Raw genomic sequence first — 14,898 nt, 5'->3', positions numbered from 1 at the left:
TATTCTCGGTGCTTTATTTGTTGATGAGGACAGGTGCATATTAGAGAGGCATTATTTAACTCCTCCTCTCTCAGCAGGTGAATGATATAGACTGGGGATGAGTTGAATTACCACTAGGTGAGGCACTGGTACTCCTAATCAGTAAGAGACTGATGACCAAATAAACAACAGAAACTTAGTTTTAAAAAGTGTGTAGCCGGACTCAAGGTAAAGGCTTGGCCCAAGGGAAAGCTTGGTTAGAGCTGTCTGGATGGAACAAGGAAAAATACCACAGAGGAGAAACAACTTGAATTGGGTCTTGAAGGTTGAGAAGGAGCGTGCAAGACTGCTGCAGGTGGGGGTGTTTATTACGCGAAGACAGCCTTCCATGAGAGAATAAAATGAATGGTCTTCACCCTGTTGTTGATCTAGTTCTCTCTGCATGTGGAAGGGAAGGCATCTGGTCCAAGCACCTGGGTTAAGGCAGAAGCTGTGAACTCATAATTCCTGCATTTCTTCAGGAAATGCAGTATATCTTCAGGCCAATATTGTCTTGATTGTCCTGCCTTTTTTCCATCTCTCTTTTTTTTTTTTTCAGACAGTCTTGCTCTGTTGCCCAGGCTGGAGTGCAGTGGCACAATCTTGGCTCACTGTAACCTCCACCTCCTGGGTTCAAGCAATTCTTCTGCCTCAGCCTCCCAAGTAGCTGGGACTACAGGCGCATGCCACCATACCTGGCTAATTTTTGTATTTTTAGTAGAGACAGGGTTTTACCATATTGGCCAGGCTAGTCTCGAACTCCTGACCTTGTGATCCACCTGCCTCAGCCTCCCAAAGTGCTGGGATTATAGGCGTGAGACACAGCACCCAGCCCCATCTCTCATTTTTGAATTGTAATGTGAGAGAAGAATAAAAAAAAGATTCTTTGAATTTATAAATATCCCATACACTAAGATTGGTTAGGATCAGAGCCTGTTAGTCAGTTATATTTTCACTTTATGGTTTAGCATAAACAGAATATTCTAGTCCTCTTTAACAAAGTCTAACACTTATTTGAGCTCATTCTATAGCAGCTGTCTGTAGTTTCTTCTTCCTGTGATACTGGAATTGGGTAGAGAGCTGGGTGGATTAAAAGTGAAGATTTAAAACGAATATACCGCACTTGCAAGATTAGGGCATATTTGTTGAGTTTTCTAATTGGTATGTGAGTCTCATAGATTCAGAGATTTTGAATTTTTTCAGGTATGTTTTCTACATATCAGAGTTCCAAACATTACTGATGCTCAGTTAAGATCAACAGATGGAACTGATGATGAGATCATATTTGAAATATAAATTACCTGATATCCTGCCAAATGAAATACTGTGGCAGTCAGGATTCATTTTTATCTAAATGAAAAAAAATTCCCCGAAGAGGAAGAAAGAGGGCATGTTAATTACTATATAATTATTCTGGTATATCTATTGCTCCATTTAGTCTTTCCTTTTGTAATGCATGCCAGTAATTATCTTTTCAAATCTTACCTAGATCCTCCGCCCCAAAACCCCAGCATTCTTTCTCTTGTTTCCCATTCGACGCATATGTAACATGATGACATGAAACCTTCCTTAATATATATGTTCATGCCTCATTTATTCTGTTGCAGGGGCTTATGCTCTGATGGTAACTGAGGCAATGTTCTTTTAAATCTTTTTTTGACACCTATGAACATGTTCTTCGACTTAAAATGAACGCTTTTAAGAATATCAATTGACGTATTACTTTTCTTTTTTCTCCTTTTATTTATCATCATACCAGAATAATGCTAAGATTTTTTTTGTTTGCTTGAGTGTTGTAAAAATAATAAAAATGGCCCCCACACATAGAAATAGTCTTCTCCCTGGGCTCAATTCACAGCTTGGCACGATACTCTAAATATTGCTGCATTTCTGGCTGTCAGGCTTCATGTCAGGACTAGGCATCCATGTTGTTATTCTCCTGCTGACATGACTTTTACAGAATGTGGAGCCACACACCTTCTGATGAAATTTATAGATATGCCCACTTACCTTACAAATTGAAGGACTAACTCTAAAAACAAAATTATAATTCAAATCCAGCCTTCCATTATCTGATTTTTTAGATTTACAAATGACACTAGAATTGGAATCAGACAGAACCCTAGGACACAATCTTTGTTGAATGGCAAAGAAAGTTGGTTACTTAAAAAGCCCCATTAATCATAGTCAGAAATTAATGGCATCCTTTCATTGCAGTGCAAAGGACATGCAGCAATAGTTTCAGAGCTTGGCTAAAATCATATTCTTTTATAAGCTATGTTTGATTCTAATATGCTCTCTTATTATTCATTGATATTCAGATGTGAGTGTCTTATTTATTTGCTAACATAGCTGGAAATATATTGTAACTAGGATAAAATACTGCTGTTGAATCTATGATTATGTAACTTAGTTGTTATATAAACTAGATAATCATAAGTCAAGTCATACTATTTCCACATCTGGCTATGATTTGCATCTCCTAGGTATTAGAAAATTTGTAGTGTAATATTTTTGGCCAAAGAATGAATACTGCAGTTTTAGATGAATATCATGTAGTTAACAGGAAATTCGCTACTGTAAAGGATATTTTAAATCTTGCTTCTACTCTAAAAAGCTGTCTAACATTTTAATTCTATATAATTTACTGAAAACCTACTACATACAGAATTCTATAAAGTATATCAAGATAAAGATGTGGGAACTGGATGACATTTTGTTAACTGAAATAATCCAGGCACAGAAAGACAAGTTTCCCATGTTCTCACTCATTTATAGGAGCTAAAAGTTAAAACAACTGAACTTATTGGAGATAGTAGAATGATGGTTACCAGAGGCTGGGAAGGATAGTGAGGGAGGAGGGAAATGGGGATGGTTAATAGGTACAAAAATATAGTTAGATAAGATAAATAAGATATAGTCTTTGATAGCACAACAGGGTGACTAAAGTCAACAATAATTTATTGTACATTTTAAAATAACTGTGAGAGTGTAACTAGAATGTTTATAACATAAAGAAAGAATAAATGCTTGAGGAGATGGATACTAAGTTATTCTGATGTGATCATTAGGCACTGTATGCCTGTATCAAAATGTTTCATGCACCCCATAAATATACACAGCTACTATGTACCTATAAGAACATTTTTAAAAAGATAGGTAATGTGAAATACAAAGGTGAAACAAAAGATAAAGATGTGATTCTTGTCTTTACAAAGAATTTACTATCTAGGAAAACCGATAGGTAAACTATCCATTATGCAAAATACACAGCATTATATAAATAAATTAAAAGTAATGAAAATAATTTTTTAGAATAGCAGAGCATATCATCGACATAATCACTTTATTAGATTATAATAGTAATTAAGGGCTTTTTCATAGTTACTAAAGAACACTGTCAATTACATATAAAATATTTTTAAGTGTTATGATAGCACATAAAGATTTTCTCAATTATGTTAAATAGAATCAAAATGAGGTAAGCAGTCCTGAGCTACTGCACCCTTACATGTCAACACTTATTACATCATCCATGGATAATGACCTATTTTGCATGAGTACCAATTCAGAGATGTTGCTACTCACAACAATAGCTGGGCTTATTTATTTGATGTTTTTGTTTGCAAGAGTTATTTAACTGTCAGCACACAGAGCAGCAGAAAGAGAAGCAGAATACATTTGTGCCAGGGAAGAAAGTATTTAGAAAAGAAAGAGTTATCCATATGCCCTGAAAAAGCTTTACTCGGATGAGAACTAGAAAGTGTCCATTGTGCTTTTCAATGAGAAGGTCATTGGTGCACTTAGCATGAGCAGGGTTAATGGAATGCTGGATATAGAAGACATTTTTCAGATTGAGAAATTGAGGAGAAAATGGGAAGAGGTGAGAATGTGGAAATAATCAGGGAATATCATCAGAATAGTGAAGTAATAAGATGAAGGGTATGCCAGTTTGATGAATATGGGATAGAGAAACATCTAGATTATGGTAACTGGTTTGGGAAGGAGAAGACTAGGTCTGTCCCATGGGGGGTTGCTGAGCCTGAAAAGGGAACATGGCAAGGGGCATACCAGCAGCTTGCAGTTAGTTAAATTAAAGCCTCCCTCATAAATCTTGTAAATTGCTATGGAGGTTCTTGCTGCTACATCATCAATATCTCCGGTCTGGCACAATTTGTCAGTATCCAAAACTAGTGGATTCAAGGAGAAAGGTGTGTGTGTCTGTGTGTGTCTAACACCACTTATTGATTTGAGTCAAGAAAGGAATAAGATTCTGTAATCCTCACTGCATTTAATGCCACCATGCTGGAACTGTAGAGTAGATTTAATAACCATTTAGGTTGGACTCTTTTCAAAGCAGCTTAGTACTGAAATAACATGTTCAAAGGCCACAGTCTGGACTCCCAGGTTTCAGTACATGGAGGAGTAACCAACATTGTAGCTTGGGTAAAATTACCTGCAGCTGTAACTATAGTAGTTATTTATGCCATAGTTCAAAAAGGGCATACTAAAAATAAGCAAAGATTTTCCTACTTTTACAGCCTGAAGCTATTCACGTAAACCCAAGATAAGATGGAATGTCTTGAGTTTTCCCTTTTCTACAAACACTCAAGAGTAAAAGTAGAGAATTCATCTTCAAAGATGGATTGATAATAATCATTGTTAAAGGTGGTTATTCTGGGTCCTAGATTTTTCCTAAGGCATTTTCTGACACTAACATTTACTGTCTTCTGATTCCCTAGTATTCATATTTAGTTCAGATGACATCTTATAAGAAAATTTGATACTTTAAATCTTTAAAGTTAAAGCACTGTCGTAGAGTCTGTAAGTTGGTGGTTCTCTACTACTACTTCACCCCTTCATCCAAAGCAGTGGGATTTTAACTTGGACCTATGGACAGTCAGAATAAATATATTTCCTTGCTTCTCTTTCAGCTAGATATATGGCTCTGTGACTAAGTTGTGGGCAATGGGTTATAAGTGGAAAGGTTGTTTGGAGGCTTCAGGAAACTCTCCTTAAAAGACTGTATGAATATACTTTTTATCTTGCATAGCAGGTCACATTCAGAAGCTTCAAAAACTTCAGTTTATTTTGTATGTTTGGAAGGACAAGAAGGGATATGTGGAGAATTGGCATGGGCTGTGGAAAGAGCTTCTAAGACTGGAGAGACGAACAGGCAAGGGATATATTACAAGAGCTTTCTCTATCATTTAAAGAAATTTAGGTTTTACTTCATAGACTCTCAGAAAAGAGTGACAAAACAATGTGTCTTAGAGGGATGATTACAGCTGAAGTGTGGAAACTACAATGGATGTGGGAAACACAGAAATGGGAAAATCACTTAGGAACCCACATGGTAGTAATCCAGGTGAGAATTAATGGGGGCCAGATTTAGGACCATGCAGAGGAAGGAGAATAGTTTCTAGATTAAGGATACAGAATAAATCAGCTTGGTGATTAATGACACATAAATCATAGAGAGATGATTTGAGTCAGACTACTATCTATTCTACTGGTGGTCATTCTACTTCTATTTTCAGATTGAACTCTTAGGGTTTTTTTGACCTTCAGAAGCACATATTTTTCCATTTGGATTTCAGGTGTCAGTTGACTTCTGATGAAAACTATCCTTGCAGCCACCTCCTTCATCACCCAAAGTAGTATAATAAATTATGACAGAGGTCTGAGAAACCCATTTTTCTCTCTGATTATAGACATCAGTGATTCTAGAAACAATCTGTAGATTTTGAATATTCCCTATGAATACACTGATCTCTTTTCAAGTTTGCCTCCATCATTTTTTATCTTCTTAGCACTGTGGGCCTCCACAAACATCTTTTTACAATAAAGGCAATGTGTTTCTATTTTAAGTAAAGCAGTTTTGAAAAATTTGAATAATTTTAAACTTGAACAGCTAAAGACTAATTTCCAATCAGAATAAATATCTAGCATAATTACTATATAGCTATTATTTTGCTCATAAAGTACAACTTTTTCTTTTATCTGTTTTACTATATATTTTATATATCACACTATATAAAATTTACAGTTCTGATTTGATACTTTTTTATATCACATTATATAAAGTTCACAGTTCCAATGTGCGTAAAAACAACCATTGTATTTTTATAAGGGAATTAAAATATATGTTTGTGAGTTAACAGGCACTCAAACAAGGTCTTTGTCTAATATTAAGCATGTAAGGTATGTAAGACATAATTTTGAGTGTCAAACCTATTCAATATTGCGATACCTTGGGAAAGCAGTGTTAAGCAAAAGAATAGATCGTTTCAAAGGGGGTTTCACCATGGAGAGAATGACTTGGACTGTAGTATGGTCCCTAAAGGATGGAAAGGGTTGATGAATAAAGATGGTGAGGAGGAAGGAGCTGCTGCATCATAAAGCAAAGGCACAGAGGCAGGAGCTTGGAGAATGCTTAATAAATTATTAATCATTGATAGTTAATAGAGCAGGCTGCTGGAGTAATGTATTCATAAACTACATTATGCTTTATTAGTATTTCACAATACAATTGAACCTCATAACAGCCCTGTGAAGTAGATATTATCCCCACCATAAAGGTGAAGAAATAAAAACAATTTATGTGACTTATATCAAAGCATAACCCTACTAAGTGGCAGAACTGTGAATGAACTCAAGTCTTCCATTCTCCAGCTTAGGGACTTTTCACCACACTTCAGCATGCAGAGAGAGCGATGAAATTAGCAAGGAAGGATGAGGCTGTGATGTGAAGGCCTTTCAATCACAGTCACCATTAATTCCATTCTTTCTCTCACAATCACATCTCATATTTTAGCATATTCTGTCAAGGCTACCTTCAAAATATATAAAAAACCTGGCCATTTCTTCCTACCGACACTGCCTCCACCCAGGCCCAAGCCTCTTGTTTGCAAGTGCCTCTTTACATGTTTTTTCTTTCCTCCACCTTTGCCCCCTTTGCACTACTCATATCATAGCTTCAGGAATGGAACTTTTCAGGCAAGCCAGATCATACCACTCACAGGTCCAAACTCTCCAATTGCTCCTTTATACTGACGTCATCCACTGCTCTCTTGATCTCAAACATACATCTGGCTGCTTTGCCAGGGGTGCTCTGGCTCAGGCTTCACCCTGCTGTGCTTTCCCCAAGATGGGTCTTCAGGGTTTTGCCTTTATGTTCTTAGGTTTCTACCCAAATGCCCTCTCTTCAGTGAGGCCATTCTGGGTTACTTTATCTAAAATTTCAGCTCCTTCATCCTGTGCTTTTCTATTCCTCTTCTCTGCTTTACTTTCTCCCCAACACTTCACCACCACCTAATATACTCTAGATTTTACTCACTCACCTTGTTTATTGTCTCTTTCTCATACTAAAAGGTAAGCTCATGAAGTCAGGAGGCTTGTTTTGTTCACTATGCCTAGAAGAAGACTTGATATCTAAAAGGGACTCGATAAATAGTTTTGGATCATTAAATACTGAAAGTTTAGAAATTACTCCACTGATCATCGTGAAACAATACTGAAACACTAGAAACCTTCGAAGCTTTGGAGCAGAGAGGAGACAGATTTATAAAACTGCTTTTATAATGCTAGCTTGATATAGTGGAAATGATGCATCCGAAGAGTGGAAAGAGAAGGAGGACAGGGAATCCAAATAGGAGACTACTGAAATTAATACAGGCATAATGCCAAATCTCCTCTCACTTAGACTAACTCCAGAAAAAGTGGAAAGAAAGGAGAGTGTTGATTGTTTGCTTTTCTCTAAATTCTACACTCTCCCCCCCCACCAATCCTGTACTTATCTGTATAAGAGCCAGGAGATATTTCATTGTATCAGGTGGAGCCATATGACATTTTCATTTCTGCTGATCAAAAATAGTCAAATATCAGCAATGTCTTATTGTTCATCCCAGAGATAGCTTCTGAATGAATAATAAGTAATATTACTGACATCGGAATGACCTGAAAACTACTTAATTTATACTTTGTACATTTAGGTCCTGAAAGAATGTGGCAAGTAAATGCAAAAACTCTACAACTCTACAAATGGCAGAGAGAGGTCATGAGTTGTAGAAGCCCAGAGTCCCACATATCTCAGCAGGAATACCTTTAGAGATATCCTAAGGTAGCCTTTAATAGTAATCTCCAATTTTCATAATCTTTATTTATAGCAACCATCCTGAGTCATTAATAAGAGCTAAAATAAGCTTCAGAAAACTCAGAATTGAAGTAAGTGTGAAATTCATTTCAGAAAGGACTCCATTCTAAATGATAAAAACAGAAATATTTTTGGTTCATAAAAACAAATCCTGAGCTAACCTGCAAAACTGACTCATTAATTGAGGGTGCAAGATAGCCAGTGCTGTCCAAAGAATTCTGGTTCTTAAAAGAGCAGTTAATTTATTCTACCCTATGTTGAAGTTTGAGTCCAACAGATCTCATTAATTAATCATAAAAGCAATCACTAGCAACGAAACTCAAAGAAGTGTTACAAAACATATTAAGTATCAGCTTGTTATATTCACATGTCAAGCTGTGTACTGTAAATAATATTAATTTGGATCTGGCTTTTATACACAAAGCCAAAACCATTCATTTTGGTTGATTTGAAAGTGATATTTTAAACTGTTACTTTCGTCTTTTCTTTAGAGCAGGAGTAGCAGTACATAATTTTCTTGTGATGATTCTGGTGAAAGGATTTGCATACAATTATGGAGACAATTTCTGTTCCTAGCAGGAAAAAACACAGGATGAAGTAAGTATTCACCATATGATTAGCCTAATTTTTATATCCTACTGAGACTAGCTCAGTTCTAGGAAGTAATTGTAAACTCATGTCAGGGACTGAGAGTGAATACATTTGATTGCTCACTATTAAATTTCTTTAGTGGAGAAATGACACTGAGGTGATTATCTAAATACAGAGTGATTTATTGAACAGCATGCTAGGTGACAAACGATGGGGTCAGTGGTAGCCTCTGTTACTTTTGACGGCAAACGTTCTGTTTCTCATTTCAACTCTGTGGTTCTGAGGCAGGTTATTTAAATTTCTTAATCTTCCACCTTTGACTTTCTATGTAATGAAGAAGATTAATGTAGGATTTTATTAGTCATGATAATCTTTTCTATAGCTGTAAATAAAAATCAGCTTCATTCCACACTGTGGAGTAACTTATAAGGCTGCTGTTCATTTGAGGGAAGTAGATTGCGGATTCTTCATAGGTAAAGAAATTCATCCCTACAACTCTGGGAGAGTCATAATGTATAACTCAACATCCCACACTCCCTCCAAACGAAAAACAAAAACCTAGCTCTTTTTCTTGAATTCCGTATTTGGTCATTAGGCATTTACTTATCACTTTAGTCAGAAACCTAAGAGATTCTCTCAGACTCATTACTCAGCTTCACCCTCATCCCACACCAATCCTGACATTTCTTCCTAAATATTACATTTAGGACATTTCATGAGCAGTTCTCTATTTATTTCTTCTTTCACTTTTCACTCAATGAATATTTGTCGAGCATTTCTTACATTTCAGGCCACTGATCCAGAGGCTGCCGATATAGAAATGGAACAGTAGGATGTGCCTTTCTTCATGAAGCTTACATTCCAGTGGCTGAGGCAGACAAGAAGTAATACACAAATACATTTATAATAGAAGGACAAGAGGTAGTAAGTACTATGAAGGAAAATAAGGGAAAGGAGGAATAGAAATGACCAGGAGTGGTGACAGGAGGGATGGATGTTTATCTTCCCAAACCAATCTTTCACTGTGTCTCTTGAGTATGCGCCACTCAACTCATACTGAAGATTGGTGGTTCTCTGAATAAACCAGATTCTCTCTTGCCTTTAACGGAATGCAATGGCTATTCCCTGCGCTAAGAGAGTCTGTATGCCCTACACTCACTGGCAACTTCTAATCTTTCTTTAAGTCTCAGCTTCAGCTTCAGACCATTTCAGAAGCCTTCTCTGGCCTCATCCATGTGCGGTTGTTGTCTTTTTTCTTTACATTTCCCTAGCCGTTTGTACAGTAATTACAGCTCATGCTACTCTGAATTAATTAAATCATTTATTAAATAAGTCCTATGTGCTACTTTGGAAAGTACTAAGTATACAGCGTGCCTGTCACTAACCTCAGGGATGTGAAATTATAACTGTAATTGCTAGTTTACCTGTCTAGTTCCCTTTAAGTATGAGACTAGTTTTTATTCATTTTGATTTCCCTATTTTTTCACACAAAGGAAAGAATAAGCTCAACAAGAGGGAATTAGGTTGAATTAAATGACAAGGGTAAAAATTCTGCCCTTTTTCTATATCCCTTCCCATTTGATCAAGCCTAATAATAATAAAGGTAATAGTAATAACAATTATTGAAGGCCTGACAAATCCATGACCTTTAATATTGTATTAAGTGCTTTATTGGCATGGTGTTAGTTTTATTATCTTCATTTTATATAAAGGAAACTGATGATACAGAAGTTAAGTTCTTGGCCAAGAGCATGTAGCTATTAATTGGTAAAGCCTCATTCTGTCTGATATTACAGTCTGCTTTTTATTCTCCTCATGATATGGTCTATAATACAATGAAAACTTAATTCCATTCAGTTTGGGTTAATTTTATTCCCCTATTAAGGATTCATTTTTGACCCAGACATATCCCTGACCACGAAGCACTGCTGGATACAATGATATTTCCAAGAAGTGTGGTGGCTTCTGCTCTTTACATTGAACATATGCTTGCTGCTGCTAAGTTCACAGGGATGTAAAGCCCCCTTCTCCCAATTCTCCCCTCCCCAAATGTCTCTGGTAGCTCTAGCCCAAACATTAGAACCATTGCAAAGATTACAATAATGAACACAGTTTCTTTCTTCAGAATACCCTGTGAGTGCTGCCCTGTGGTCCAGTTTGGTTAATGATGTTGTCCCGGCACTGCTCAGGACACACTATCAACTGCCTTCTCTCTGTAAGGACATCAAACATTAAACCATAGAATTAGGTTGACTTTAGTCAAAAAGCTTTTGAGTTACTACTTAGATCTATCTATATGCTTGCCCAAGTTCTTCCCTTCTAGAAACAGTCACAAAACCCCATAGGACTATTTCACAAATTAAGTTTGAATTATGGTATAGAATAACGTTTACTGATGCAGGGATAAATGTAGACAAGTTTTCTGAATAGGTATTAAGATGGTAAAGCCAAAAAGTACTTATATTTTAATTAGAATAAATTTGCCTGAGAATTATAATGAATGCAAAAAAAGTCTACAATAACTTATATAACTGTAACAAATTGGAACCAAGTTTGTATTATCAAGAGGAGAAGTCAGATCAAGTTATTTATTTTTCATCAAATATTTACAATGTGGCAATTAGTCAGTTTTGCTTTGCTTTGTTTTTCACAATGGTACCATGTGCCACCGACATTTTGGTAGAAACTCAGTAAGGTTTTCGAAGTTTACTTTCATGAAACTGATAGGCACAATCAAATGAATTGTGCTGGTGAATTAAATTGTTATACATATTTGGGCAAACACTGGTATCATACCTCTAAAACTGGCAAGTTTAGTTGCAGTGTGACAGAACACAGAAAATACATTAAGTAATTTGTTAGTTCAAATCCTTTTAATAAATTTGGCTTAAAAAACCCGAGAACAACAAATTCCAGTAAAGAATCCTAGGGTTGTTTTTTAGAGCTAATTATGACTGTAAAGTTTGAGATATTAATGCCTATGTTATATGTTTGGTAGTTAAGGTTGCAGAAAGAAAAGGATAACCACTGTTGTATGAAATTCTATTTATACTGGCTTAATAGTCCTGGGAGAGCTGCTTCCAAGCTTATAGAGCTTAGCACTCTCCTTATCTGAGGCTTCTGCACTGGTCCTGCCTCATTTGATCCATCACCTGACAGTGAAAACTGCTTTGGCTGTGCTGCTGCTGCTAATCTGTTTAAATAGGTAGTTCAGCATCATTGCCAAATTGACCACTCCAATTGATGCCTCAATTAGCTATTCATTTTACAAAAGGCAAACTTGTATATATTCCAGATCTGTAGATTTATTATTATGCTGGTCATTGCCACTCAGAGGTTACACTAGGTGTCTCCTTCAGAACTGAGCTGGATACTGTCCTTCCAGATCCACATCCACTTTTTATTTTGCCTGACCTTGCTCTGTATTGGTGTTAGAAGAGGCTGACCAGTATGGTCTGCAGCTGTGTGCTTTGGCTTCCAGTTGAGTTGATTAAAAGGAATCATGTGCAACATATCAAAGGGAGAAGAGGGAATTCAGGTATTCTTTTGTTTTTTCTTTTTTTTTGAGATGGAGTCTAGCACTCTGTCTCCTAGGCTGGAATGCAGTGGCGCAATCTGGGCTCACTGCAACCTCCGACTCCCAGGTTCAAGTGATTTTCCTATCTCAGCCTTCTGAGTTGCTGAGATTACAGGCACCTGCCACAATGCCCAGGTAATATTTTTGGATTTTTAGTAGAGACGGGTTGTCACCATGTTGGCCAGGGTGGTCTCGAACCCCTGACCTCAGGTGATCCACCTGCCTTGGCCTCCCAAGGAAGTCAGGTATCCTTTACATGATTCCTTTCCTGCCAGGTCGACGTGGGGGTGACTGAATCCCTAAATAAAGGCCCTAGTCTCTGCCATTCAGCATTCTCCATACAGCTGCACTCTCCACACAACCACATCTTCACCTTCCTTGCCTATTCAGACTTATGGTGGTAAAGACTCCCTGCTCTTGCTACCTCTGAGATGGGGCACCATCTTTTTTCTTGTTGGTGTCCCTAAAGCTTGCCCACACCTTTTTAAAAGCAGTTGCATTATTAAGCACTTTTTGATGACCCAGTTAGAGTGCACCATTAGTTTCCCACCAGGATAGCAACTGACTGACGTAGCTTTGAGCTCAAAGCAGTATATGTTTGGTAGAAAAAATGCATAGGTATTAATTTTCTACCCATCCTGTTATTTTCCCACTTTAATGTAAATTCCAGTAATTGCATGAGACAGTTTGTAGCTTTCACTATGCTTTCATTACATTCTGGGGACAGAAAAAGTGTATGTTCTAACCTTACATCTTCTAAAATGACCACTTTAAAATAAACTATATTTTAATGTTGTGCCAAAAATTAGGAAGGTACATTTATTCTAAATCATCACGTTGTACATGTTGAATATTTACAATCTTTTTCAATTAATTTTTTTAATATTAAGAAAGCTCTAACACAAGAGTTTACAATTTCAAAGAGTACAAAAAAGTGCTGCCTGCTGTCCCTTCTCATATTTTAGTTGTACCCTAGTGATCTTGACTTCTTTTACATTTAGACAAAGGCTATTTTTTTAACAAATAATAAGCAAATGTTCTCCATTATGCTAATGAAACCATTTTAATCAACTAGACGTGGCCTGAAAAGTAAAGGCTTTTGCCATCCAATTGCTGCCACAAATAATGGCTTACTTGACATGAAAGATGTCAAAATTATCATTTTTGGAAGACATTATCCAAAATTAAATTGGTTAATTCCACAAAATTCTGCTCAGCAAGTCTACTAATTAAATTTCATGGAGTATATTTTCCAGCCACCTATTCTGGCAGGCACACCAGATAGTTACAAAGTCCAGAACCAAATATTCTATAGGGCCATCTACAGGGATTTTCAGTGGTTTGAATGGGTAAATTTCAACACCAGTAATTAAAGTTTTCCAAATCTAATATTTCTCCATTATGGTTTGGAACTTTAAGGTCACAATCAAGCAATTATATAAATGTTCTACCTGACAGATCCAAAGTTGCTTTTTGGGGAAATTCTGGCTTTGTCTAAAAATAACTTTCCATAGGGAGGTGGGATTACCTTTTCTGTAAATTTTTCAGCATTCAAAATAAAATGTCTTATCCTGCCACTTCACCATCTGGCTCTTAAAACATATGGATGTTGATTCAGTGAGTAACAAAAAAAAATGCAGTATTTTAGATTCTCATTAAATGTATTCTTGAATTACCTGCTATCTTTGTATCAAATGCTAGAGATAAAGAGGTTTTTTTATGGAATATGTTTCCCCTTAAGTTGCTGATATATTTTACACTATAGCCTGTGCCCTAAGGCAGAGGTCCCCAACCCATGATCTGCAGACCCCTACCGGTCCCTGGCCTGTTAGCAACTTGGCTACACAGCAAGATGTGAGCAGTGGGCAAGGGAGCATTACTGCCTGAGCTCCACCTCCTGTCAGGACAGCAGTGGCATTAGATGCTCATAGGAGCATGAACCCTATTGTGAACTGCACATACAAGGGATCTAGGTTGTGTGCTCTTCATGAGAATCTAAGATCCTGATGATCTGAGGTGGAACAGTTTCATCCCCCCACATCCCCGTGGAAAAATTGTCTTCCAGGAAACCGGTCCCTGGTGCCAAAAAGATTGGGGACCGTTGCCCTAATGGGTTATTGGATGGCACCAGCTCATCCTCACCTGCAGAACTGGGTTACAAGGTATACTGTAATGTTCCTCTTTCAACTTTTATTGAGGCTCTTTGCAATAAGATACAGTATTTAGACAGTCTCTGTGTTGGTTGTAAAGCTCTTTAAAGAAAATATTTTTTACCAATGTTCTCCAAAAAAGGTCTCACATTTAACTTTTCTTTATGATTTCATCATTAGGATGATCCTTCTTGGAGAGTTGGTATACTAAATATTTTTTGTGGTAATAGGAATTACACATCAATAATTTTGTTTTCCTCACTGATTACCAAGAAGTTCAGAGCAAATATTATATTCAGTTATTGTTGTATCAGCCCTTGTTTTTGCAAGTTGTTTTTTCCTTGTTTTTCATGGCTTTGGCTTCTATTTCTTTTAAAATAATTTGTACATATTTATGTGTGTAATAG

At 36.7% G+C, this 14,898-nt stretch overlaps 1 protein-coding gene across 9 annotated transcripts in view; it reads right to left on the bottom strand.

Annotated features, from left to right (window-relative positions):
• Nucleotides 1–14,898, bottom strand: part of GRIA4 (glutamate ionotropic receptor AMPA type subunit 4) — a 377,201-nt gene that overhangs the window by 121,668 nt on the left and 240,635 nt on the right. The window lies entirely within an intron of this gene.

Source organism: Gorilla gorilla, chromosome 9 (genome assembly GCF_029281585.2).
Source record: "Gorilla gorilla gorilla isolate KB3781 chromosome 9, NHGRI_mGorGor1-v2.1_pri, whole genome shotgun sequence".
Lineage (NCBI taxonomy): Eukaryota > Metazoa > Chordata > Mammalia > Primates > Hominidae > Gorilla > Gorilla gorilla.
Note: the sequence above shows the minus strand (reverse complement) of the source record. Positions and strands in the feature narration are given on the sequence as shown.